The 25,211-nt window shown below is 44.1% G+C and overlaps 1 long non-coding RNA gene across 1 annotated transcript in view; it reads right to left on the reverse strand.

Moving 5' to 3' along the window:
- Window positions 1–24,445, reverse strand: part of LOC117355804 — a 110,277-nt gene extending 85,832 nt beyond the window's left edge. The window contains exon 1 of the long non-coding RNA XR_004538449.1: window positions 24,264–24,445. This is a non-coding gene — a long non-coding RNA (uncharacterized LOC117355804). The remainder of the gene's footprint in view (window positions 1–24,263) is intronic.
- Between the last annotated feature and the right edge of the window lie 766 nt (window positions 24,446–25,211).

Below are 25,211 nucleotides of genomic sequence, written 5' to 3' on the forward strand. Positions count from 1 at the left end.
AGCCCGTTACATTAATGGATGCTGGAATAGATGTGTCTGCCTGTCTTTCTTTCTCTCTCCTTTTCCGCTGTCTGTCTTTCTTTTTTTTTGCCTCGCTCTCTCCTTGGCTGCTGTATTTCTTTCTTTCTGCACTCAGGCCCAACAACTGTCCCTTTCTATTCCCTCCCTCCCTCCTTCCTTCCTATGTCCTTAGTGCCCCCAGTGCCTCCTTCCCATGTCCTTAGTGCCCCTTTCCATGTCCTTAGTGCCCCCAGTGCCTCCTTCCCATGTCCTTAGTGCCCCTTTCCATGTCCTTACTGCCCCCAGTGCCTCCTTCCTATGTCCTTACTGTCCCCAGTGCCTCCTTCCTATGTCCTTAGTGCCCCTTCCTATGTCCTTAGTGCCCCAGTGCCTCCTTCCCATGTCCTTAATGCCTCCTTCCTATGTCCTTAGTGCCCCCAGTGCTCCTTCCTATGTCCCCCCTCACTGCCTTCCAGCCTTTGTCCCACCCTCTCCCCCGAAGCTAGCCAGCCTACCTCCCTCCCTCTCTGCCGCGTTAAAGCTAGCCTGCCTGCATGACTCCTTCCCTCCAGCGCCAAAAGCTGATGCCTGCCCCCCCTTACTGGCCCCCACAATTGCTACCACCACAACTAAGACCGCCACATGCTAGCGATAGGGGAAGCGTCGGAAACCGCTCAACTGAAGGAAACCACCGCGCTTCTCCTACGCTGCTGTGGAAACGTGCTGCATGCGTCAGAAACAGCCGCTTCTACTACACATGCGGCACCATGGATTATGGCAAACACGATTTTCATGAATCATGGAAACCATGGATCATGGAAACACGATTTTCCCACTGCGCATATCTGATAGCCAAGATCATTAGAATTTAGCAAAAAAAATAAGAAAAGGAAATTAAGACAATAAGTTCACAAGGGGAAATGAAGCAATACAAGGGAAAAAATAAGTACATCATAAAGGAACCCATAGGCGCAGTTTCGCTTTTTCATTCCTGGATGAAGGGCAAAGGATGTAGTTTAGCATATTAAATATGCATTTGCATAAAGATCTCTCATACATATTCATTATAGTTATTTAAAAAAAACTTAAACACACCCCAGACTAAAATGTTGACTAAGAAGCCAGAATATCAAAACAATGTATATTAACTGAAAATTCAGCAGTCTTAAATCAGCTGCTCTAGATGCATTCTCCAGCATCTCCATCTGTGTGTGTATCATCAAAGTATCTTTCACAGATTTAGCCAAAATAGATTGACATATTTTAATTTGAGAGTTACATTTACAAAGATTCTTTTCTATCGAGGCTATCTTTTCATTTTGTTCAGTGAATTTTGAGGATACTTCTTCTGAAAACTTCCAAGAACCACATTATTTTGTAATGTATGATCCATTCTAGTTATAGCCAACGAGGAACAGAGGAAGAGTCACTAATTGAAAGAAAAATTTAAAAGGTACAACAGGTCCCTTGACTGTTCCATTTGCTGTTCTCATCTGAAATAAGGGAGATTCCATGCCCAAGGCTGGTTCATATGGGCTTATTGCTTCACTATTCTCAGGAGAACATTTCTCTTCTCCGTTATACACAGGTTGAGGAGGAGGAGTAGGAGCCCCTGAAGAAAGAGAAGCATGAGGGAGGGGAGTTAAATCTGCTACTGGTATGGAGGCAGTTAAAAGATGTTTGTCCATAGGGCCCCTCACCACCACTGGAACAGACAACCACTTTGCCCCTCTTCCCCCTCTGATATCCACAAATAACTTAAAAAATGTAAGCAAACAGAAATGATGCTCAGAAAAAGATGAGCGAACAGGATGAAGTGGACCACGTTGCATCATGGTATTCCATAACGGCCAAGGTAATGACCGCTGGAGTCTATATAAGTCACCCAAAGTTGGATGCACAAATTTGGGCATGGATTATTGATTAATTAGCACTTTATTAGTTAATTAGCTAATTAAGTGCTATCAATTATGTCAACAAGCAGTCGATTGGCAATACCTAGGAGCTACACCTGGATCTGCCCTAGGCCATATTGTATAACATGTGCACCTAAATTTCATAGCGCACAACTCTAAAGGGGCGGGGCATGGGTGGGTCAGAGGCATGCTCAGAAATTAGGTGCAATGTTATAGAATACCGACATATATGTGCCCAACTGTCGCCACCTGGGTGCGAGCATTTGCACCAGCCTTTGGCAGGAATACATTCAAGTTGGGCGGCTCAATATTCAAGTACCCTGCTCTGTCAGGCTCTGCACCCAGACCCTCCTTGCAAAGCTCTGCACCCAGCCCCCTTCCCGGCACTGTAACCAGCTCCCTTCCTTCCTTCCTTCCCCTGTCAGACTCTGCACCCTCCTCCCTCCCAGTCATACCTTCTCTGCCGATCCCTGGTGGTCCATAGGTGCAGCAGGCAGGAGCGAGCTTTCCGCGCTCCTGCCCTGCTGCTAACCGGCTGCCGCAAGATTGGGTTTCTTCGGCCGCTGAGTGGCACCGAGGAGGAGCGCGATTTGGTGCTGCTGCTCAGTGCTGAGCAGCTTCTTTACTGGCTCCCATGAATTCTTGCAAGAATAAGAGTATATACGTAAATTTTTTCCAAACCAAAGTTCTCCTCGTCCCTTAGCCTTTTGAGAATAAAGATAGTTCAATACGAGCAGGAAAAAATATTTCCCTAATTAAGAATAACAAAAAAGTGTCTATTTCTTGAACATTGGTTGAAATATTCTTTATTTTTTTTGGGGGGGGCGAGCCCAAAATTAGGAGTGAAATGACCACTAAGCTAGCATTCTATAGAAGTTGCTCCATGCAGCATGTCCTTTACACATCATTTTGGTGCCTCTCTTTGGGTGCCATTTACAGAATCTAATCCTCACTGTATTTAGACACGGTACGTACTATTGGATAAAAGAGGAATGGGTAGAAAATAATGTAAGATCATGATCTTTGGACTCACGAGGCCACACAGGAAAAGGCCTATGCCAAAAATGAGTAGAGAAATGAAAGCTAGTATAGAATGGTATGCCAACTGTGCTTCTAATTAAAAATATATTGTGACTTGTCCTAAGGATTAAAAGTTTGCTAACACTGCAGTCTAACAACTTATCAAGCAGTTCCCTACTGAGAAACATTTTAAGAAATTAAACTGTTCTTATGTCTTCTCTATTCTCGGTGCAAGCCTTTATGAAGTTTAAATTCTCAATTCTTTGTCAGCTTCCAGAGATTTCATGATTTTGGTGTACTCTGTATTAACCTCTGTCAGGATCCCAGAAAGGCTTCGTATCTTTAAAGTTCCAAGGGCTGCGTCAGGTGGCTCATCATTGGGCTTCCTGTTTTTCCCCTACACCTGTTTCTCACTTTACAGTGGAAGGTGGAGGAGTAGCATAATGATTTGTGCAGCAGACTGAGATCCTGGGAACTGGGTTCAATTCCTACTGCAGTTCCTTGTGACCCTGGGCAAGTCACGTAAGCTTCCATTACCCTAGGGACAAAATCTTAGATTTCTAGTCCACTAGAGACAGAGAAAGATATGTCTAGTAGCACTAAAGAAATGATTAGTGGTAGTAGAATATAGTTATATTTTAAATCTGTCAGTTTTTGCACCATTGCCAAGACATACATATATTTAAAGGGGTAATTTTCCTTAGTCCCCCATTTAAAATTCTTACTGTACCTCAAAAGTTAAACAAAAACCAATCCTATGTATAGGTTATTATTATTATTATTTTTTAATTAGGCCACTATGAAGCAACTGTATGAGTGGAGAGCCTTCTATGGTCACCCTGATACTATGCTGTGAGATCCTATTTGGCCTATTCTATGAGGGTCATTTCATAAATAATGCACCTGTTGGCAACATTGGGGAGTGGATGATGCAATTGCAGTAAACCTTGTTTCACTTTCACTTCAGTGCTTGAAGCAGCAGGACATGTGCTTAGGAGCTCTGTAGTGTACATAGTGTGGTTGTGACCAGTGTGGGAAATGGAGGCTGCAGGTGTCTCGGGTATTGTGTCTGTTGACGATCAGAGGTCGTACATTAAGATTGAAACTCTACGTGGCAAAAAACTTGACAGAAATCCACAGTGCATTACGTGAAGTTTGGGGGAGTTAACAGTGGACCGTAGTACAGTTTCTCAGTGGGCAACTCATTTTCGGAGTGGTCGTGTGAGCACAGATGATGATGCAAGACCAGGAAGGCCGATATCAAAAAAACTGATGAACAATGTGTGAAACTCGTGGTTGATGCTCTTGAACAAGATCGTTGTGCGACTTGCGAGGAACTTTCTGAAACCACAGGGATTCCACTGACGTCATTATACCAAATTCTGACAAATTATTTAAAAAAAAGAGAAAAATTTCTGCACGATGGGTCCCCCACTTCTTGACTGCTGAACAGCAGCAGAGACGCCTGGATAATGCAACTGTGCTGAAACAAAAATTCGATGTTGAAGGTCAGGCATTCTTGAATCGCATTGTTGCTATTGATGAAGCGTGAGTCAGAGACTTTGAGCTGGAGCTCAAATCACAGTCCAACAAGTGGAGAGTTCCAATTTCCCCATGACCAAAAAAATTTCGATGAGCTCAATCAACACTCAAACAAATGATGATTTTTGCTTATGATCATGAAGACATCATCACCACAGGCAGAGTTCCATGTAGAAGTAGTGTCACAGCAGTGTATTAACTTGATTTTTTGCAAAAAATGCACAGAAAAATGCACAAAACCCAACCTCAGTTGCTTTTTGTTGGGCCACTTGTTCTTCATGACAACGCTCGCCTACACATATAATGTCGTCATTGAAAAACTACGCAAATATAGCTGGGAGGTGTTACCTCATGCTCCCTACAGTCCAGACATGAGTCCACCAGACTTTGACCTTTTTCCAAAGTTGAAACAACCTATGCATGGACATTGTTTTGCATCTCTGGAGAGCTTTCTTCCGCCATTACCCGAGCCATTCGGCAACTGCACAAAAATGGTGCCTTGAATGGAATAATGAAGCTTCCTGGACGTTGGGACTTGGTCATTGCAAAGCAGGGAGCCTATATTGAAGGATTGTAAAGAAATACTTAAAAAACAAAAAACAACCAACAACATGTAAATTAAAAATAGTGAGCATTATTTATGAAATGACCCTCGAATATTGGCACCTCAAGGCTGCCAAGATGCAAAGCCAGACCTGGGACAAACAATAGGGCACCCATCCCCAAACACTTCACAATACATCCCTTGCATCTTCCGCAACCTCCCCCCCCCCCCCCACACACACACACACTGCTTACTTGATGCATAGTATGAATGCAAATTAAGTTGAAGATAAAGTTTACCACCTGACAGAAGTTGTAGCTTACTGCTTGCTCAGTCTCCTGCTCCTGAGTGCTGGGTTATTGCATTATCGTGTTAACTTCTTCCTGCTATGTCACCTTCCTCCTATAAGGAAACAGGAAATACTTCACACAGGAGATAAGCAGCAGTACTAATAGGTAGGACACAGCAGGAAGAAGGACCCATGGCTGGCAGTGCAGGAGTTAACACAACTTGGCACAGGAGCAGGAGACAGATTCAGCCTTCTGCCAACCACAGGAAGTCTGAAAAATGCAGTTTTTCTATTGATGGTGCTAGGCCCCACCTCCTTGGAAGATGGGCCCGGCCCGGCATAATCTGCCCCTTCCCTCCTTTCAATGACCATGCAGCATCTGGGCATCCAGATACCATTATAGAACATAAATGGAAACTGGTTATCAGGGTGCCTAAAATCTAGGTGCTGAAGGCCAAATAAGCCATAGACCTGGGGTAACTATGAGCACCTAAATGTGGCAATGATATGCCAAACCTAAAAGTGTTGTACAAGTAGGGTGGGTTAGTGGCAGCAATGTCCATGCTGTTCCTAGGTGAACCCCCCCCTCCCCCTTGCATTTATTGTTATTTTATTTATTTTAATTTTTTATACTGTTCACCCAAGGGAGCTCAGAACAGTTTACATGAATTTATTCAGGTTCTCAAGCATTTTTCCCTGTCCTGAATAAATCTATCTAATGTACCTGGGGCAATGGGGGAATTAAGGTCCTGTTTTACTAAGGTGCGCTAACCACTAATGTGTGCATGTTAGTCTATGGACGTGTTAGCGTTTAGCACACGCTAATCGGTTAGCGCACCTTAGTAAAATAGAGGGAGTAAGTGTCTTGCCTAGCATCACAAGACGCAGCACGAGTTTGAACCCACAATCACAGGGTGCAGAGGCTGTAGCTTTAACCACGGCGCCACATTCTCCCCACTTATGTGCTAGGCCACTTACAGGTGCTCCCTACCATGGGAGCCAACTTTGCAAAATGATTGGGGGTGCTAAACCCTTTGGAAATTAGCCCTCCTTGGACACAGTTAAGGAGTTTACTCAATTCTGGGGGGGGTGCTCAAGCACCCACAGAGCAGGCTTCAATGTCCCCAACAGAAAAACGTTTAACTGTTTTGACGCCACTTTCCCATGAGCAGGCAACTATTCTGTACATCCATGTACACAAGTGGTGCTGAAACGTAGGTGCCCCATTATAGAACTACCTCCTACTTGTACACTTATGACGCCAGTACTTACATGTGAAAGAAGCTGGATGAGTGCATTTTGTTTTCTGTGCATATTTTTGTAAAATCACTGCTCTCTCGGTATAGACCATTAATCTGCCAGTGACATTAATGCCCTAATTCTATATATGGTGTTCAAAATTTCATGCAAATTTAATTGAGAAATGAGCCATACAGCACGGACAATTGGGTGCCAAGAATCAGCACTAATTGGCATTAATTAAAAATTTGCACACACATCTTTAGGCACTAGGATCAGACGCGGATCCATAAAGGGGGCACAGCTAATTGAGGGGCCTAGGCAGATTGTGGCATTCCTGAAATTTGCATTCATTAAGTTGTGTCCGACCTTTGGATACTCTGTAGGCCAGTCCTTGCCATCTTTCCCTGTTTTTCACAGCTTCTTTCAATTGCTTGATGTTTATTCCCATGTCATTCTAGATCAGGGGTCTCAAAGTCCCTCCTTGAGGGCCGCAATCCAGTCGGGTTTTTAGGATTTCCCCAATGAATATGCATGAGATCTATGTGCATGCACTGCTTTCATGCATATTCATTAGGGAAATCCTGAAACCCCAACTGGATTGCGGCCCTCAAGGAGGGACTTTGAGATCCCTGTTCTAGATGGTATCCAGCCAACAGGCCTTTGGGCTCCCCCCTGCTTCCTTTTACCACTGACCATTCCAAGTATCACCTCCTTTTCTAGTGAATTCGCCCTCATCACATGTCCAAAATAGGTCAGTTTGGGGGATCTGAGTCAAATTTAGGCATGCAAATTTATTCCAGGTTTTGGTTGGCACAAATTCTCATGCCCATAAATGAGTGCGGATCCTGTCGCCAAATGCTGTTTTATAAACGGCGTCTAACTCTGAGCACCATTTACAGAACAGCACTTAGTGCTAATTTTCATCAGCACCCACAGCTGGGCACCATTTACAGAACTGAGTCCTATATGTATTTTACAAAAGGTTTTCTTCTTACTGGGTAAATGTGAATGTCCTGAGTTGAATGTGTCATTTTGCACATTAAGCCTCTTACATAGTAACATAGTAGATGACGGCAGATAAAGACCCGAATGGTCCATCCAGTCTGCCCAACCTGATTCAATTTAAAATTTTTTTTTTTTTTCTTCTTAGCTATTTCTGGGCAAGAATCCAAAGCTTTACCCGGTACCGTGCTTGGGTTCCAACTGCCGAAACCTCTGTTAAGACTTACTCCAGCCCATCTACACCCTCCCAGCCATTGAAGCCCTCCCCTGCCCATCCTCCACCAAACGGCCATACACAGACACAGACCGTGCAAGTCTGCCCAGTACTGGCCTAGTTCAATATTTAATATTATTTTCTGATTCTAAATCTTCTGTGTTCATCTCACGCTTCTTTGAACTCAGTCACAGTTTTACTCTCCACCACCTCTCTCGGGAGCGCATTCCAGGCATCCACTACCCTTTCCATAAAGTAGAATTTCCTAACATTGCCCTTGAATCTACCACCCCTCAACCTCAAATTATGTCCTCTGGTTTTACCATTTTCCTTTTTTTGTTTTTTTGTGTGTGCTTATAATTGTCTTAAATGGATTTTGTGTAATATTTGTTAAAGAAGTTTTATGTAACACGTCTTAAAATAAATTCTTTTTGAAGATTATTATATATGCCTCCCCTACTATGATAATTTGAGGAAAGGGTAAGAGCATTTCCACAAGGATTCACTGTGTATTTCTTTCCTGCATGAGTCAGGAAGTTCTTTAGGAATACAATCGAAAAAGAGATGCACTTGGATGGGAAATGCAAAAATTGATCATGCAGAAAGTAAAATAAGGTGAGTTTTTTTCTAAGGGAATGGTGCTCTCTGCTGGCTGAATGCTAGAAGTTTCTGTGTAGATATCGTGCTTTAGAATCATTTTATAGGTTTTTTTTCCGATTGAAATCGTCTTCTGAATGTGTTTCTGCTCCTAAAATTCCAGTGGCAAAAGAATGATTGGCTTGTAACAGATTTGTGTAAATCTGTTACAAATGTGATTATTAATTTACATTATGCATAACAATTCAAACTTATATAAAATCTATTGTGAAAAGAGTGCACCATCCCCACCCTATGCCCCCGGGTGCAGAGACCTATATTTTATAGAGATATGCATTCATTCAGTTTATCTAGATGTCTTAAAATTTTTAGCATGCACAACAGTGGTGTAACCAGGACTGTTGTTTTTTTACGGAACCGTATGTGAATATTGACACCATCTCTAGTTCTCCACTCATCGGCCTGCACCACTGCAATGACTAGATGGGCCTGACTCCAAAGTGAAGGGGCCAAGAAGAAAGGTTTAATTGCTTTACTTCTATGAACACTCATCAATTATCAATTTTCCCCTTTTTGATAAAGAAGGGATCTCTTGGGGCTAACAGATGAGAGAAAATGTCCTTTGTTTTTTCCACCCAGTATTTCAACATCCTGTTTCAACCCCTCAATATTTGAAAGCAGCAAAGATCATGCTTTGCACATCTCTTTTCCTGGTGCCTGTAATGGATTACTTTATGATGGCTGGAAGATTCGGTGATTAAGCTGCTCCTGGGGATTTGACATCAAGTTTGCCAAGGTTGTTGACATCCAATTAATTTTTTGTGGTGGTTGAGCGTATTGAGGCGCAAGAGGATATGGAGAGTTTGTAGAATTGGGTGAATCTGCTTTGGTATGTGGATTACTGTTGAAAAAACTCTTCTTCCTTTCAGAAGAAATCATTGATAATAACTGGAATTAGAGCTATAAACTTAGTAGATTCAGATTTTAAATACTGATACTATTGCCTTTTCAACACATTACTATTTATCTACAGGGCAGGATTAATTCTTTGGTGGGTCCTAGGCACCCAAGTACACTGGTCCCCTTGGCCCCACTCCTCCATGGACCTGCCTCTTCCCCACCCCCTCCCCTAAGAGTGTACCTCAGGGCCTGGATCCAGACGTTCAAGAGGCACCTCTTCCTGCCTTCTTCATTATTCAGTGCAGCCAATCTTGTAGTCTTTAAAAGGCCGTGGGCAGTGGTTTCTATACATTACCTGTGGCTGACCTGGAAGCCTTCCCCCTCAGACCCAAAATCCCAGGGTCAGACGAAAGGCTTCTGAGTCAGCTGTGGGCAGCGTATAGGAACCTCTGCCCATGGCCTTTTGAAGACTGCGAATTTGGCTGCACTGAATCTATATATATATAAAATCGGAGGTATGTATGTGTGTATGTATGTGTGTGTGTGTGTGTATGTGTGTATGTGCCGCGATCACGCAAAAACGGCTTGACCGATTTGAACGAAACTTGGTATGCAGATCCCTCACTACCTGGGATGATATGTTCTGGGGGTCTCGCGGCCCACCTGCACACGTGGGCGGAGCTACAAACATAAAATCAGATTTCACCCATTCATGTCAATGGAAAAAAAGTAAAAAGCTGCCATTCTCACAGTAATTCAAAAACGGCTTGACCGATTTGAACGAAACTTGGTATGCAGATCCCTCACTACCTGGGGTGATATGTTCTGGGGGCCTCGCGGCCCACCTGCACATGTGGGCGTAGCTACAAACAGAACATCAGATTTCACCCATTCATGTCAATGGAAAAAATGTAAACAGCTGCCATTCTCACAGTAAACCAAAAACGGCTTGACCGATTTGAATGAAACTTGGTATGCAGATCCCTCACTACCTGGGGTGATATGTTCTGGCGGTCTCACGGCCCACCTTCACACGTGGGCGGAGCTACAAACAGAAAATCAGATTTCACCCATTCATGTCAATGGAAAAAATGTAAAAAGCTGCCATTCTCGCAGTAATTTAAAAACGGCTTGACCGATTTGAACGAACCTTGGTATGCAGATCCCTCACTACCTGGGGTGATATGTTCTGGGGGTCTCTTCACCCAAGAATTTATATGTTCAAAAAAATGTAAACAGCTGCCATTCTCACAGTAAATCAAAAACGGCTTGACCGATTTGAACGAAACTTGGTATGCAGATCCCTCACTACCTGGGGTGATATGTTCTGGGGGTCTCGCGGCCCACCTGCACACGTGGGCCGAGCTACAAACAGAAAATCATATTTCACCCATTCATGTCAATGGAAAAAATGTAAACAGCTGCCATTCTCACAGTAAATCAAAAACGGCTTGACCGATTTGAACGAAACTTGGTATGCAGATCCCTCACTACCTGGGGTGATATGTTCTGAGGGTCTCTTCACCCAAGAATTTATATGTTCTTGCTCCTGGAGGTGAAACTAAAAATGTTGTTTATAATCAAGTTTTGTGTTAGTTGTATTATATTCATTTTGTCAAATATTTCACATTATAATTTGAATATTGTACTTTTTATAAAGCTATAAACAAATAATTTCATTCACCACTATAAAATATCTTTATTTGAATCCATTTACAGTGTTATTGCTATAATTTAATACCCGTGCAACGTCGGGGCATCAGCTAGTAATAAATAAGGCAGGAGGAGGTGCTACTTAGACCACATTTAAATACAGTCTTTAGGTATCCTAAAATAACACCAAAAATAAAAGGTTTCTCAGGTACGTTTGGCACTGGAAACTTTTCACCAGGTCCAGGGTAGCATTAGAAGGGCTGGTAGAGAGAAGAGGTATCTAACCTAAGAAATTCATTCTATATTATATTATTTATTTATTTTAAACACTTAGGCCCTAATTCTCTAAAAGTACGTCCCGATTTTAGGCAGCTGTAGACGTCCTACAGCTGTCTAATCAGCCAATCGGGATGCACGTTTTTTTAAAAAAAATGCTCCCCAGGCAGGCCTGAAGGCGCCTCCGGGAGCCTAGGGAGACCAGCAAGATGCCTAAGCTCGTCTAAGGGCCTTAGGCGGGCCTTAGGCTGAACCTAGGCGGCCCTACGCGTCTCCCTAGTAGATGAGAAGCTTAAAAATGTAGGCCAGCAAAATGCTGGTCTACATTGTAAGTAGACGCGGCCGCTATACTTATCGCGGCAAGGGATCTCTCTGCCGCTATAAGTATAGCGGGCCGTGGCCCCTGACCGATCACTGGCAGGAGGGTGCCCAAACCCTCCTGCCCGAAGACGCACCCCCCCCAGCGCTAACAACCCCCACTCCACCAAACCTGTTCTTACAGATGGGTCTTGCACGTCGAGCAAGCAGGCACGCCTCGTCGAAATGAGGCGGGCCCGCCCCTTCCCGGCCCATCCCGCCGAAGCCTAAGGCCTGATTGGCCCAGGCTCTAGAAGCCTGGACCAATCAGGCCTTAGGCATAGCGGGTCCGCCCATCCCCACTTAATCTAAGGCCTGATTGGCCAATCAGACCTTAGACTTAGTAGGGATGGGCGGACCTGCTATTCCTAAGGCCTGATTGGTCCAGGCTTCTAGAGCCTGGGCCAATCAGGCCTTAGGCTTCGGCGGGATGGGCCGGGAAGGGGCGGGCCCGCCTCATTTCGACGAGGCGTGCCTGCTTGCTCGACGTGCAAGACCCATCTGTAAGAACAGGTTTGGTGGAGTGGGGGTTGTTAGCACCGGGGGGGGTGCGTCTTCGGGCAGGAGGGTTTGGGCACCCTCCTGCCAGTGATCGGTCAGGGGGCCACGGCCCGCTATACTTATAGCGGCAGAGAGATCCCTTGCCGCGATAAGTGTAGCGGGCCGTGTCTAATCTAACCCGATTCTCTAACCCACGTCTGTAACATGGACGCCGGTTACAGAATCGGGGTTTAGTTTAGGCTGATTCTGAATAGGACGCCTCTCCCGGGCGTCCTATACAGAATCAGGGCCTAGGTGTCTTGCGGGCCTCGCCTTCAATATAGGCGGCCTGCCTGGGGAGCATTTTTTTAAAAAAAACGTGCATCCCGATTGGCTGATTAGACAGCTGTAGGACGCCTACAGCTGCCTAAAATCGGGACGCACTTTTAGAGAATCAGGGCCTTATATTCCGCATATCCAACATCTATGTAGGTAACAGCAATATATACATAATTAGAACAGAACTCAACAAATCATACTAAGGTACAGCATATAACTTACAACCTGAAACCTGTGCCTTAAAAAATAAGGCCAAATAATTACCAAATTACACATTGTCCAGATTTGAAAAGGCCAATCAGAAAAAATAAGCTTTTTAAACTTTTCCAGAATGCCAAGAAATCTGAAGTTAAATGAATGGAGTCTGGAATTGAATTCCATAATGAAGGTCCAGCCACCTGAAACATTCAGGATCGATTTACAACTTTAGTGACCAAACGAAAAGGGGGAACAACCAAGAGGTCTCTAACTTGGGTGACAGGATAATCGCGCGCCAGACGCCAGCGCACCGACAATCCAGCACCGACAATTCGGAGGAAGACAGAAGCGTGCAGGGGAAAAATAATTTTTAAAGAGCTCCGACTGGGGGTTTAGGGTGGCAAACCCCACTTTATTGGTAAGTGTTCGCGCTGCCGTTGCGGTGGGGGGGGGGGTGAAACCCCCCACATTATAGAGAAAATGGAATTTTTCCTGAAAAAAATCTTTAAAAGTTCCGTTTTCACTATAATGGAGGTTTCCAACCCCCCTCCAACAGCAGCGCAAACACTAACCAATAAAGTGGGGGGTTGCCACTCCAAACCCCCGTCAGAGCTCTTTAAAAATTACTTTTTCCCCCGCGCGCATCTGTCTTGCGCCAAATTGTCGGCGCTGGATTGTCAGCGCGCTGACGTCTTGTGCTCCACTGTCTATGAACCCTAACTTGTGATCTCAAAGGATGACCAAGTACATATGTCTGCAATAAAGAGGCAATCACCTTAGGCAATGTTACGAACAGATTTAAATATCAAGGTCAATATCTTGAAAAGTATTCACCATTTAACTAGCAACCAATGGAGTTCAGCTAGTACAGGTGTGACATATCTGTAAATTATAACCCATTTGTCTTTACATTATGTACGTCAACCTGTAACCCGTTCTGAGCTTGTTGGGGTAGACGGGATATAAAATGAACCAAATAAATAATTAAATAGCAGCCCTCTTCTCCCTCGAACTTGACCACTCAGCCAGATAGGCTTTCCCCAACAAAAAAGCCTAAGGGTCTAATGGCTCCAGAGCCCCCTCCCTCTCCTCAAACCTTAAAAAAATGCCCTGGTGGTATGGTGGTCCAGTGGCTCCCTCAGTCACAAATAGCCTGGTGGTCCAATGGCCTCCTCCTGGTTAGGCCAGGCCAGACCTGACAGACTCTTTTGGTAGGATAGGCCAAGCAAGGCCAGATCTGGTGGTCTAGTGGTAACTTTGAGCCTCCCCAGACTCACATACTTTTTTGCTGGAAGTATGAATGAGGATCATTTGCTTCTACTTCTCTAGGCCGCCATCTTCAAATTGGTGACATCAAGTTCCCTGCCCCTGAAGTGCATCTTGGGATCCCTGCCTGAAAACCTAACACTGGTGCTAGAAGTGATTTGTGGGACCAGGACGTGATGTCACAAGGAAGCTAGCAGGTAGAAGATGCTACTCAAAGCAGTAAACATTTCATGAGGTACATGAGTGCAGGGGGGGGGGGGGGTGCATTTAGTATGGAGATACTTCTAAAATAAGAGCTCCAAAGAAGCAGCTGAAGCACAAAAACTATGGAGATGCTGCATGAAGAAAACAGAAGAGTTATTACTACTACTATTAATTATTTCTATAGCGCTACCAGACACATGTAGCGCTAGTTAATTAAAAAACAGTTTAGTGAGAATCCAAAATAATCTACAGGGAAGTGGGAAAGAGCATTAGTACAGTGAAAATACTACCAGCTAAAGCTGAAATAGAAATATTCTGGATAAACTTAACCAAGGACCTTGTACAGTGCCATGATAACATCATGACTAAATTACTGTAGACTGGTCTAACCAAAAAAGTTTGCATCAGCTGCAACTAATTCAGAATGTTGCAACACAATCAATAGAAGGCTGCAAACAGCGTAACCACATTATACCCTTCCTGTCAAAATTATTCTGGCTACCAGCTGCTTACAGGGCTAAATTTCAGTGCTGTTATATAGTGGCGTAATGAGGAAAGGAGGTGCCTGACATCACCATGCCCTGCGCCTCCCACTCTTTCTTGCCACTCAAGTGCCCCCTCCACCTACTTCTGTCGCGAGCAGCATCTGCCACCTCCTGCTCGTACCAGCCTCGGCTCTTCTCTGACGTCACATCCTGGTCCCACAACCAGGAAGTAACATCAAAAGGAAGCTGAGGCCGGAGTGAGCAGGAGGTGGAAGATGCCGCTCATGCTGGCGAACATTTCAAGAGGTATTTAATGGGGAAGGGAGGCACCCCTCCCCCGTCCCTCCTTACTATACCACTGCTATTATAATATATTTTTGAAACTGTTTCATAGTGGTACTATTGACGGCCTTTTTTACAAAGCCACACTAGCGGCTGCTGCGTGGCAACAGCCCCGAAGCTGTTTAAATCTCTATGGACTTCGGGGCCACTAGCGCAGCTTTGTAAAAGAGGCCGTAAGTTTCAACCAGCTGATTTTGAGTTTACTCATTCATTGTATTTGTTTATATTTGGTCTTTTTACTACTGTTAACAAAATCGTAAGTTGTATGTTGAATTGTACTTGCTGTATACCACCTTTGGTGAATCTCTTCAAAAAAGTGGTAATAAATCCTAATAAATGAATAAGCAAGCAAACACCCTGTGGAGTGCATTCAAGAAGCAGAATGGCTATCCTGAATACAGGAGAATCTGGAAAATATAAACATTACAATTATGGAATGGAATGAAGTAACAACAATCATCTTGATATTCAGCCAATGACAGCCAGCGTTTTCAAAAGCGCCGAATTTAATCTGAATATTCAATACTGGGCCTATTCTGGGCACCAGTGTTGAATATCCAAATCTTAGGTGCTGCCGGAATTTATCCAGGCCAGAAATAACAGTTCAGAGTAATAAAATATTGAAAATCAGAATTCAGCAGGTGGGAGTGGCAATGTTCATTAGGACTCTAAATTATTGTGGTGCCTGGATTTTTCTTGCCTTTTCTTTAAATTGATATTTTATAATGGATTTTTCTTCTCTGCGTAGCTTTAAGCCTCTCCGTAAAGTTGATGTTTAGATTGCATGATTATATTATTGACTAGCTGATGCCCCGGCGTTGCACGGGTATTTAATTATAGCAACAACACTGTAAATGGATTCAAATAAAGATACTTTATAGTTGTGAATGAAATTATTTGTTTACAGCTTTATAAAAAGTACAATATTCAAATTATAATGTGAAATATTTGACAAAATGAATATAATACAACTAACACAAAACTTGATTATAAACAACATTTTTAGTTTCACCTCCAGGAGCAAGAACATATAAATTCTTGGGTGAAGAGACCCCCAGAACATATCACCCCAGGTAGTGAGGGATCTGCATACCAAGTTTCGTTCAAATCGGTCAAGCCGTTTTTGATTTACTGTGAGAATGGCAGCTGTTTACATTTTTTTGAACATATAAATTCTTGGGTGAAGAGACCCCAAGAACATATCACCCCAGGTAGTGAGGGATCTGCATACCAAGTTTCGTTCAAATCGGTCAAGCCGTTTTTGATTTACTGTGAGAATGGCAGCTTTTTACTTTTTTTCCATTGACATGAATGGGTGAAATCTGATGTTCTGTTTGTAGCTCCGCCCACGTGTGCAGGTGGGCCGCGAGACCCCCAGAACATATCACCCCAGGTAGTGAGGGAACTGCATACCAAGGTTCGTTCAAATCGGTCAAGCTGTTTTTGAATTGCTGTGAGAATGGCAGCTTTTTACATTTTTTCCATTGACATGAATGGGTGAAATCTGATTTTCTGTTTGTAGCTCCGCCCACGTGTGCAGGTGGGCCGCTAGACCCCCAGAACATATCACCCCAGGTAGTGAGGGATCTGCATACCAAGTTTCGTTCAAATTGGTCAAGCCGTTTTTGATTTACTGTGAGAATGGCAGCTGTTTACATTTTTTCCATTGACATGAATGGGTGAAATCTGATTTTATGTTTGTAGCTCCGCCCACGTGTGCAGGTGGGCCGCGAGACCCCCAGAACATATCACCCCAGGTAGTGAGGGATCTGCATATCAAGTTTCGTTCAAATCGGTCAAGCCGTTTTTGAATTACTGTGAGAATGGCAGCTTTTTACTTTTTTTCCATTGACATGAATGGGTGAAATCTGATGTTCTGTTTGTAGCTCCGCCCACGTGTGCAAGTGGGCCGCTAGACCCCCAGAACATATCACCCCAGGTAGTGAGGGATCTGCATACCAAGTTTCGTTCAAATTGGTCAAGCCGTTTTTGATTTACTGTGAGAATGGCAGCTGTTTACATTTTTTCCATTGACATGAATGGGTGAAATCTGATTTTATGTTTGTAGCTCCGCCCACGTGTGCAGGTGGGCCGCGAGACCCCCAGAACATATCACCCCAGGTAGTGAGGGATCTGCATATCAAGTTTCGTTCAAATCGGTCAAGCCGTTTTTGAATTACTGTGAGAATGGCAGCTTTTTACTTTTTTTCCATTGACATGAATGGGTGAAATCTGATGTTCTGTTTGTAGCTCCACCCACGTGTGCAGGTGGGCCGCGAGACCCCCAGAACATATCACCCCTGGTAGTTGGAATTACTGTGAGAATGGCAGCTTTTTACATTTTTTCCATTGACATGAATGGGTGAAATCTGATTTTCTGTTTGTAGCTCCGCCCACGTGTGCAGGTGGGCCGCGAGACCCCCAGAACATATCACCCCAGGTAGTGAGGGATCTGCATACCAAGTTTCGTTCAAATCGGTCAAGCCGTTTTTTGCGTGATCGCGGCACATACACACACACATACATACACACATACATACCTCCGATTTTATATACTGTATATAGATTATTGTCTTGAATTATTTTTTTTTAACACTGAATGTAAATTTTTAAAATAAAATAAAAGACATCTCGCTGTGCTATCATTCTACTGTTTTATTATGGCATTTATTGTATGTTAGTGAGATGAATATAAGGGGAGATTCTTTTCAGATAAAGACTGAGAGACCTCAGTGCTCAATGCGAAGCAATGCTGAGCGTTTACTGAATAAGTTACTCTATACAGCTACGAGTCGCCCTGGCTCCTGGATAAAAGCTAAGTACTCTAGGCCTTATAAGTTTTTGAGCTTGCTTACCAGGGATATCACTCCTGGTGCAATATCTGATATGTTGCTATACTTCTTGGCACATTAAAATAAGCCATTTAATTGAAAAATAGTTAATTAAAAAAGTTATTAAAGAGGCAAAAGAAAAAACGACATTTGAGACCAGTGATAGTTCATACAAAGTCCATCTGTTGGGATCCGTTCCATTGTCAGTTGGATGTGAACACTTGAGGTCTCTTAGTCTTTATCTGAAAAGAATTTCCCTTTATACTCATCTCACTAGTAGGTTTTTTTGGTCTTTGGACTTTATATTTTGAGGATTTTTGGTTTATTGTATATTGCCTGTTAGCGTGAATCTAAGTTATTTTTCTTAGGATTTATTACTCTTTGGGACATGGGTTGTGCTATGTCTTTGAAGTTTGGTGCTTGGGAGGTGAAAGTTAAAATCGCTTTAGATTTATTTTGTAGAAATGGAGAACGATTGTGTCTCTTATTTGCAGTGCCTCTAGTTCTAGAAGGGGACTTTGTTAATTGCAATTATTGGATGGAAATGTATAGGAGGAATGAGAGGGAAAGCTGGGTGGGTTAGTGGAGGGGTTTGGGTAGCTGGGAGTTTTAGTAGGCGCTATAGGATTTTTTTGTGGTGCTTGCGCCATTTTCTTGTTATTCTTATGTTGGCTTTTCTGTGTATTTTCTTTTGTTCCTTTTATTTTAGCACTTGGCAAAAAGAGGGTCAGCTATCTTCATGTGGGAGCCTGTAAGCAGAGGCAGGCCTTTATACATTGTTACTTAGTTGATTTTCCTTTCCTTACATACAAGAGACTGAGGATGATGGGCTCATTTAAGATAGTGGCCTGGAATGTAGGGGGAGGGAGGGGTACCTCACCAATTAAGAGGCAGAAAATCCTACAAACCTTATGTAGACATAATGTTGACGTAGTCATATTGCAATAGACCCATTTTTCATCCGTTGAGCATACCAAGATTCATATGTGGTAGGTAGGTCATATGGTAGAGGCTGGCATGTTGATTTTATTCCGCAAAGGCTTAGCTTTACAGGTTTACTCTATTATTCAATGACCAGAGGATAGATTTGTGATAGCTATCTTTATCATAGACCAACAGCCATTAATGCTGTGTAATGTATATGCACCAAATATATTGGAGAAAAATTTTTTTTTAAGGATTCCTGAACCATGGAGAGGCGTTGCAAGGACTTCAGGGACCAGACGGACTCCATCTGACCAGCAGGGGTAAGCACGTCTTTGGACACCGACTAGCCCGCCTGCTTCGTAGGGCTTTATACTAGGTAAGTCGGGGGAGGGTACCCACTCAGATACAAGTGCAGTAAGGAACGATCCTGACGAGGTGAGTCGAAACTCCGATTCTAAGTCCAAGTAAGTGCCCCCATTGCAAACAATTCTCTAGGAGTCACACTACCCTAGATGAGAAACTCCCCACAGGGACTTAGTAATCACGGGGTATGGAGTGCTATGTATGTTAATGCACACAGTTTAGGCAATAAGATTCTAGAATTAGAGACCGAAATAATGAATGCTGACCTTGACGTGGTGGCAATATCCGAAACTTGGTTCACAGACTCTCATGGGTGGGATATGGCTATACCGGGATACAACTTATTTCGTCAGGACAGAGAGGGAAAGTCAGGGGGAGGGGTGGCACTATACATTAAAGAAGACATCAAAACTACCAGAATCACAGATGTCAAGTACACCGGGGAATCCCTCTGGGTGAACCTGGCCAGAGGCAGGGAAAAATGCCTGTATCTTGTTGTAGTATATAGACCTCCAAGACAACTGGAAGACAAAGACTCCGAATTAATTGAAGACATAGAGAATATCACTCTACGGGGAGACGCTGTTCTGCTGGGGGACTTCAACATGCCTGACGCAGATTGGAACTCATACTCAGCAACAACCAGCGGCAGCAGGAGACTGTTAACATCCATAAAGGGAGCACGACTCAAACAAATGGTATTGGAACCCACTAGGGCCCAGGCGATCCTGGACCTGGCACTCACCAACGGGGATAGCGTCTCGAAGGTCTCGGTAGGAGATATGCTAGCCTCCAGCGACCACAACATGGTGTGGTTCTACCTCAGGAAAGGTTTCCCTAGATCAAACACGAAAACAAAAGTACTCAACTTCCGAGGCACTGACTTCGAACGCATGGGAGATTTCGTCCACCGGACACTGCAGAACCAAGCTACGACCAATGATGTGGAAGCTATGTGGTCATCCCTGAAATCTACCATACATGAAGCGACAAGCCTCTACATTAAATCAGTATACAGACCCCAATGGTACTCCGCAGAAATCTCGCACCTCGTCAAGGAGAAGAAAAAAGCATTTATTTCATACAAACGAACGGAGACTAGGGAAGCTAAACTAGAACATAGGGCGAGGTCTGCAGCAGTCAAAATGGCAGTCAGGGAGGCCAAACTTCGAGTGGAAGAGACTCTGGCAAAGAACATGAAGAAAGGGGACAAATTCTTCTTCAGGTATATTAGTGATAGGAAAAAGAACACAGACGGGATAGTACGCCTTAGAAAACCAGATGGGAACTGCGCAGAATCAGATTCTGATAAAGCAGAACTACTGAATGAATACTTCTGCTCGGTCTTCACCTGCGAGGCACCGGGGCACGGTCCACAGTTTCAGGCAAGGCCCAGCGTGGAAGACCCATTTCAGAATTTCGAGTTCACACCTGGCGATGTCTACTACGAACTGACAAGACTCAAGGTGAACAAAGCCATGGGACCAGACAATCTACACCCCAGGGTGCTCAGTGAGCTGCGTGATGTCCTGGCAGAACCGCTATCAGGACTCTTCAATCTCTCCCTAAATTCGGGGAAGAGTCCTCATAGACTGGAAAACAGCTAACATCGTTCCACTGTACAAAAAGGGTTGCAGGGCAGAGGCTGCAAACTACAAACCGGTGAGTCTCACATCAATAGTATGCAAACTCATGGAAATACTAATCAAATGTTAATTAGTCGCAATCTTGGATGATGAGAATCTACGGGATCCCAGTCAACATGGATTCACCAAGGGTAGGTCCTGCCAATCTAAACTCATCAGCTTCTTTGACTGGGTAACAAAACAGCTAGACTTGGGAGAATCCGTGGACGTCGTTTACCTAGACTTCAGCAAAGCTTTCCATAGTGTCCCGCATCGCAGGCTGTTGAGCAAGATGAAATCAATGGGGCTGGGAGAAACACCAACTACATGGGTCAATGACTGGCTGAGTGGCAGACTTCAGAGGGTGGTAGTTAACGGTACCCTCTCTAAAACATCGGAGGTGACCAGTGGAGTACTGCAGGGCTCAGTCTTGGGCCCGCTCCTTTTCAACATATTCATAGGGGACCTAACTCAGGGGCTTCAAGGTAAGATAACGTTATTCGCCGACGACGCCAAACTATGCAATATAGTGAGAGACGGCAATTCACCCGATAGTATGACACAGGACCTACATTTGTTGGAGCTTTGGTCCTCGATCTGGCAGCTGGGCTTCAACGCTAAGAAATGCAATATCATGCACCTCGGCAGCAGAAATCCGTGCAGAACTTACACCTTGAATGGTGAGACCTTAGCTAGAACTTCAACAGAACGAGACTTGGGAGTGATCATCAGCGCAGACATGAAAACTGCTGATCATGTGGAGAAGGCTTTATCTAAGGCAAGACAGTTGTTAGGTTGCATCCGCAGGAGTTTCGTCAGCCGGAAGCCTGAAGTTATAATGCCATTATACAGAACCATGGTGAGACCCCATTTGGAATACTGTGTGCAATTCTGGAGGCCACACTACCGAAAAGATGTGCTGAGAGTAGAGTCGGTGCAACGGATGGCCACCAGGATGGTCTCGGGGCTCAAGGATCTATCGTACGAGGAAAGGCTGAAAAATTTGCGGCTGTACTCACTCGAGGAACGTAGGGAGAGAGGAGACATGATTGAGACGTTTAAGTATATTACCGGACGTATCGAGATGGAAGAAGAGATTCTCTTTCTCAAAGGACCCTCAGCCACAAGAGGGCATCCGCTCAAACTCAGGGGCGGAAAATTTCATGACGACACCAGGAAATATTTCTTCACCGAGAGAGTGGTTGATCCTTGGAATGAGCTCCCGGTGCAGGTGATCAAGGCAAGAATTTAAGAGCAAATGGGATGCCCATGTGGGATCCCTTAGAGGGTTAAGCCAAGGGAACCTGTCACCAGGAGTGGGATCCCTAGGATAGTAGGCTTGGGGGTGGGTCAGTAGAGTGGGCAGACCTGATGGGCTTTGGCCCTTATCTGCCGTCATCTTCTATGTTTCTATGTTTACCCAGGGTGGGGACAATATGGTCATAGGAGGGGATTTTAATATGGTTTACAATGCAATTGTGGAGAAGTCACATCCAGCTCCTCGGGAGACATGTAATCTCTCGTGAGATTGCCTCTGCTCTGCAGAGCATTGGATTTGATAGTTGCCTAGAGAATTTTGCACCCAAGTAATCAAGATTATGCTCACCTTTAATGTGCTCCCTCTATACAATTGCTTAATGATTATTTGTTAATATCTCGGCAACTATTTTTTCAGGTAGACTCTGCAGAAATTAGTCTCTTTGGAGTTTCTGATCACACACTAATTTGGTTGCAACTTGATTTAGTTAATCATGACTCAGTAGCATATTCTTGGAGATTCTCTTTGGAATTTTGTTAGGATATGAAATTTAGGGAGTTTCATCTTGGGAAAATGAAGAGAGTTTCAACTGCATAATACCTTTCATGAACATCAAATTGCAAAAAATGTAATCAGCAGAGAAATTATAGCTTACATGGCTAGAAAGCGGCAAATTTAGGATAAAGAAATTCTCCAGGTGGAGACACAGGTGCAGACAGATTGTATATCACATGGAGCCAGTCCATCTGCTGACCAAAAGATCTCGCTTTTAGCCACTCAAAAGGTATTGAATGAATTAATTCACCAGAGGGCCCTTAAATCTCAAGCTTACTATAAATATAAATTGTTTCTATATGGTAACAAAGGTGGGAAGCTCAGTATAAATCTGATTTAATGAAAAACAGGGCTCTCAAAACTTCTTCAGTTGCAGACAACAAATGAACAATTGTGCTTGTTGCAGATATCTGGGTCTCGCTGCATCTTGTCAGGTAGAAACCGACATTTCAGCCAATATACTGTGGCTTTCTTCAGGGTATGCTGTGACGTCTGCAGTTTGTCTAGTAGTCTAGTAGCTCCCTTCCCGCCTGTCCTAAGCCTCTCTCCTCAACATAAAAAAATAGATCTCTGGTAGTCTATTAGCTTCCTTCCTCAACATAAAACAAATCAGTTCCGTGGTAGTACAAATATATATTTTTAGGTTACGAATGATACGATCTCTCTCCAAAGTTTTAGATCCTTCAGCATTAACAATTCTTATCCACTCCCTTGTCATTTCCAGTCTCGATTATACTAAAGCTCTGTACAAAGGAATTACGCAAAAAGAGCTAAGGCGCTTGCAAATTATTCAGAACATTGAGAATGCAAAAAAAATTTTGATCACATCGCTCCACTCTTAATAAAGCCCACTGGCTGCCACTAACACACATAATTACATATAAAATTATACTATTAACATTTAAAACATGCAATACAAATCTTCAGGAATTCTTAAACAGACTCCTGATCCCTCATACCAAGGCTAGAACCCTGAGATCTAACGCCCAACACCTCTTACATATCCCATCATTACGTCAGCTTAGCATGCATTGATCATCAATCTTTTCCGTTACAGCTCCTATGCTCTGGAATGACATGCCCGCAGATTTATGAGAAGAACCATCCTTGGAATGATTCAAAACAAAACTGAAAACATTTTTATTTAAAGATGCTTTCGAGTTTTAATGCAACACCCTTCCTTTTATTTTCTCTCCTCTTTGATTAATACTTACAGAAGGTTACCGGTTCATAGACAAAAGCGCGCGCTGACAACCCAGCGCAGACAACCGAGCGCAAGGTGGAAGCGCGCCGAAGAAAAACAGTATTTTAAGGGGCTCCGACGGGGGGTGTTGGTGGGGAACACCCCCATTTTACTTAATAGAGATCGTGTTGGCGTTGTTATGCTACAGCAACTCTTCAGTTCCTGGGAACTAGGAGGCAGAATTGTTGGGTTCACTTTCTTCAACAAAAGCTTTCAACAAGCACCCTCAATAAATCCCACCTGAGATCTTTAGTGAACCCTGCCCCAGAATTCTGGAGTTCACTTAATGCATAATGTTGCCATAAGCCCTCTCAGTCACAAGGCAAGCAGAAAAGAAAAACACCCCCCCCTCCAACTTTCTTTTCACCACAGTTCAATTCCAGCTGGAGCATAGCTAAGCAATCAGTGCTGTGCACAACTCCAGCACTGAATACAGCCCAGCCCCCACTGCAGTGCAACCAACAAACAAAAACAGCTCTTTTGTAGCTACTGCCTTTAGGCACTAAGTTTCACTACAGTAGCTTTCTTATTTAGTACATTGCCCCACAAACCAAAAGGAGCAAAATAATCACTGGCAGGAAATTGCCAAACTCACGTCCATCTGTTCTAAAGACTCTGTTCCAGGAACATCAACCTCTTACACTTTCATGCATTCCTCTGGGACTTCCAGCTCTGGAACATTCAGACTATCAGGGCCTTGCCACTTCATGGGCTCCTGCTGTATGCCTTGTCCTTGCCTGGCCAGAAGAGTTCTGTCTGCAGGGTCATCCTGGGCTCCCTCCCTTACAGTGTTTGAGAGCTGTTTAAATTTGTTAAGGCCACTCTCTAACCTATGTGGCTGGGGAGCAGGTTTGCCTGCTCTCTGGCTCCCTCTCAGTTCACTGGGAATATTACAGCGTGGGAACTGACAGCTTTCTATGGGAGACTGACCTCCAAGCAGGTTCCTGCTTAAAAGTGTGTTCTGTGTCAGGGTCTGGGTCACTCTCTTCAGGATAGACCGCCTCTGAGGCTCTATATTCAGCTGACTTTCTGCCTTTGGGACCTGGCTTAGCAGAGGACTTAACCTTGACAGGTCCATCATTAGGGATGGAAATGTCACAATATTCAAACTGCTTACCGTATTTTCTCGCATATAACGCGCGCGTTATACGTGGTTTTTACATACCGCGCACACCCTTGCGCAGTATGTAAAAACCACGTATAACGCGCGTGTTATATGCGAGAAAATACAGTAAGCAGTTTGAATATTGTGACATTTCCATCCCTAATGATCCCCAGCGTGAGCGCGTTGTACAAAATTTTTTTTACATAGTTCCCCCCGACGTCCGATTCACCCCCCCCCCCGCAGGACCGCTCGCACCCCCACCCCGAAGGACCGCTCGCACACACCCGCACCCCCACCCTGAAGGACTGCTCGCACCCCCACAGCCTCCCAACCCCCCCCCCCCCCCATCATGTAGAAGCTCCTACCGGTGTCCTGCTGCTTCCTCTTGGCGGTCCCGACACCCGACACGATCGGGGAAAGAGGGAGCTCAAGTCCTCT

This window comes from Geotrypetes seraphini, chromosome 2 (assembly GCF_902459505.1).
Source record: "Geotrypetes seraphini chromosome 2, aGeoSer1.1, whole genome shotgun sequence".
In the NCBI taxonomy this organism is placed as follows: domain Eukaryota; kingdom Metazoa; phylum Chordata; class Amphibia; order Gymnophiona; family Dermophiidae; genus Geotrypetes; species Geotrypetes seraphini.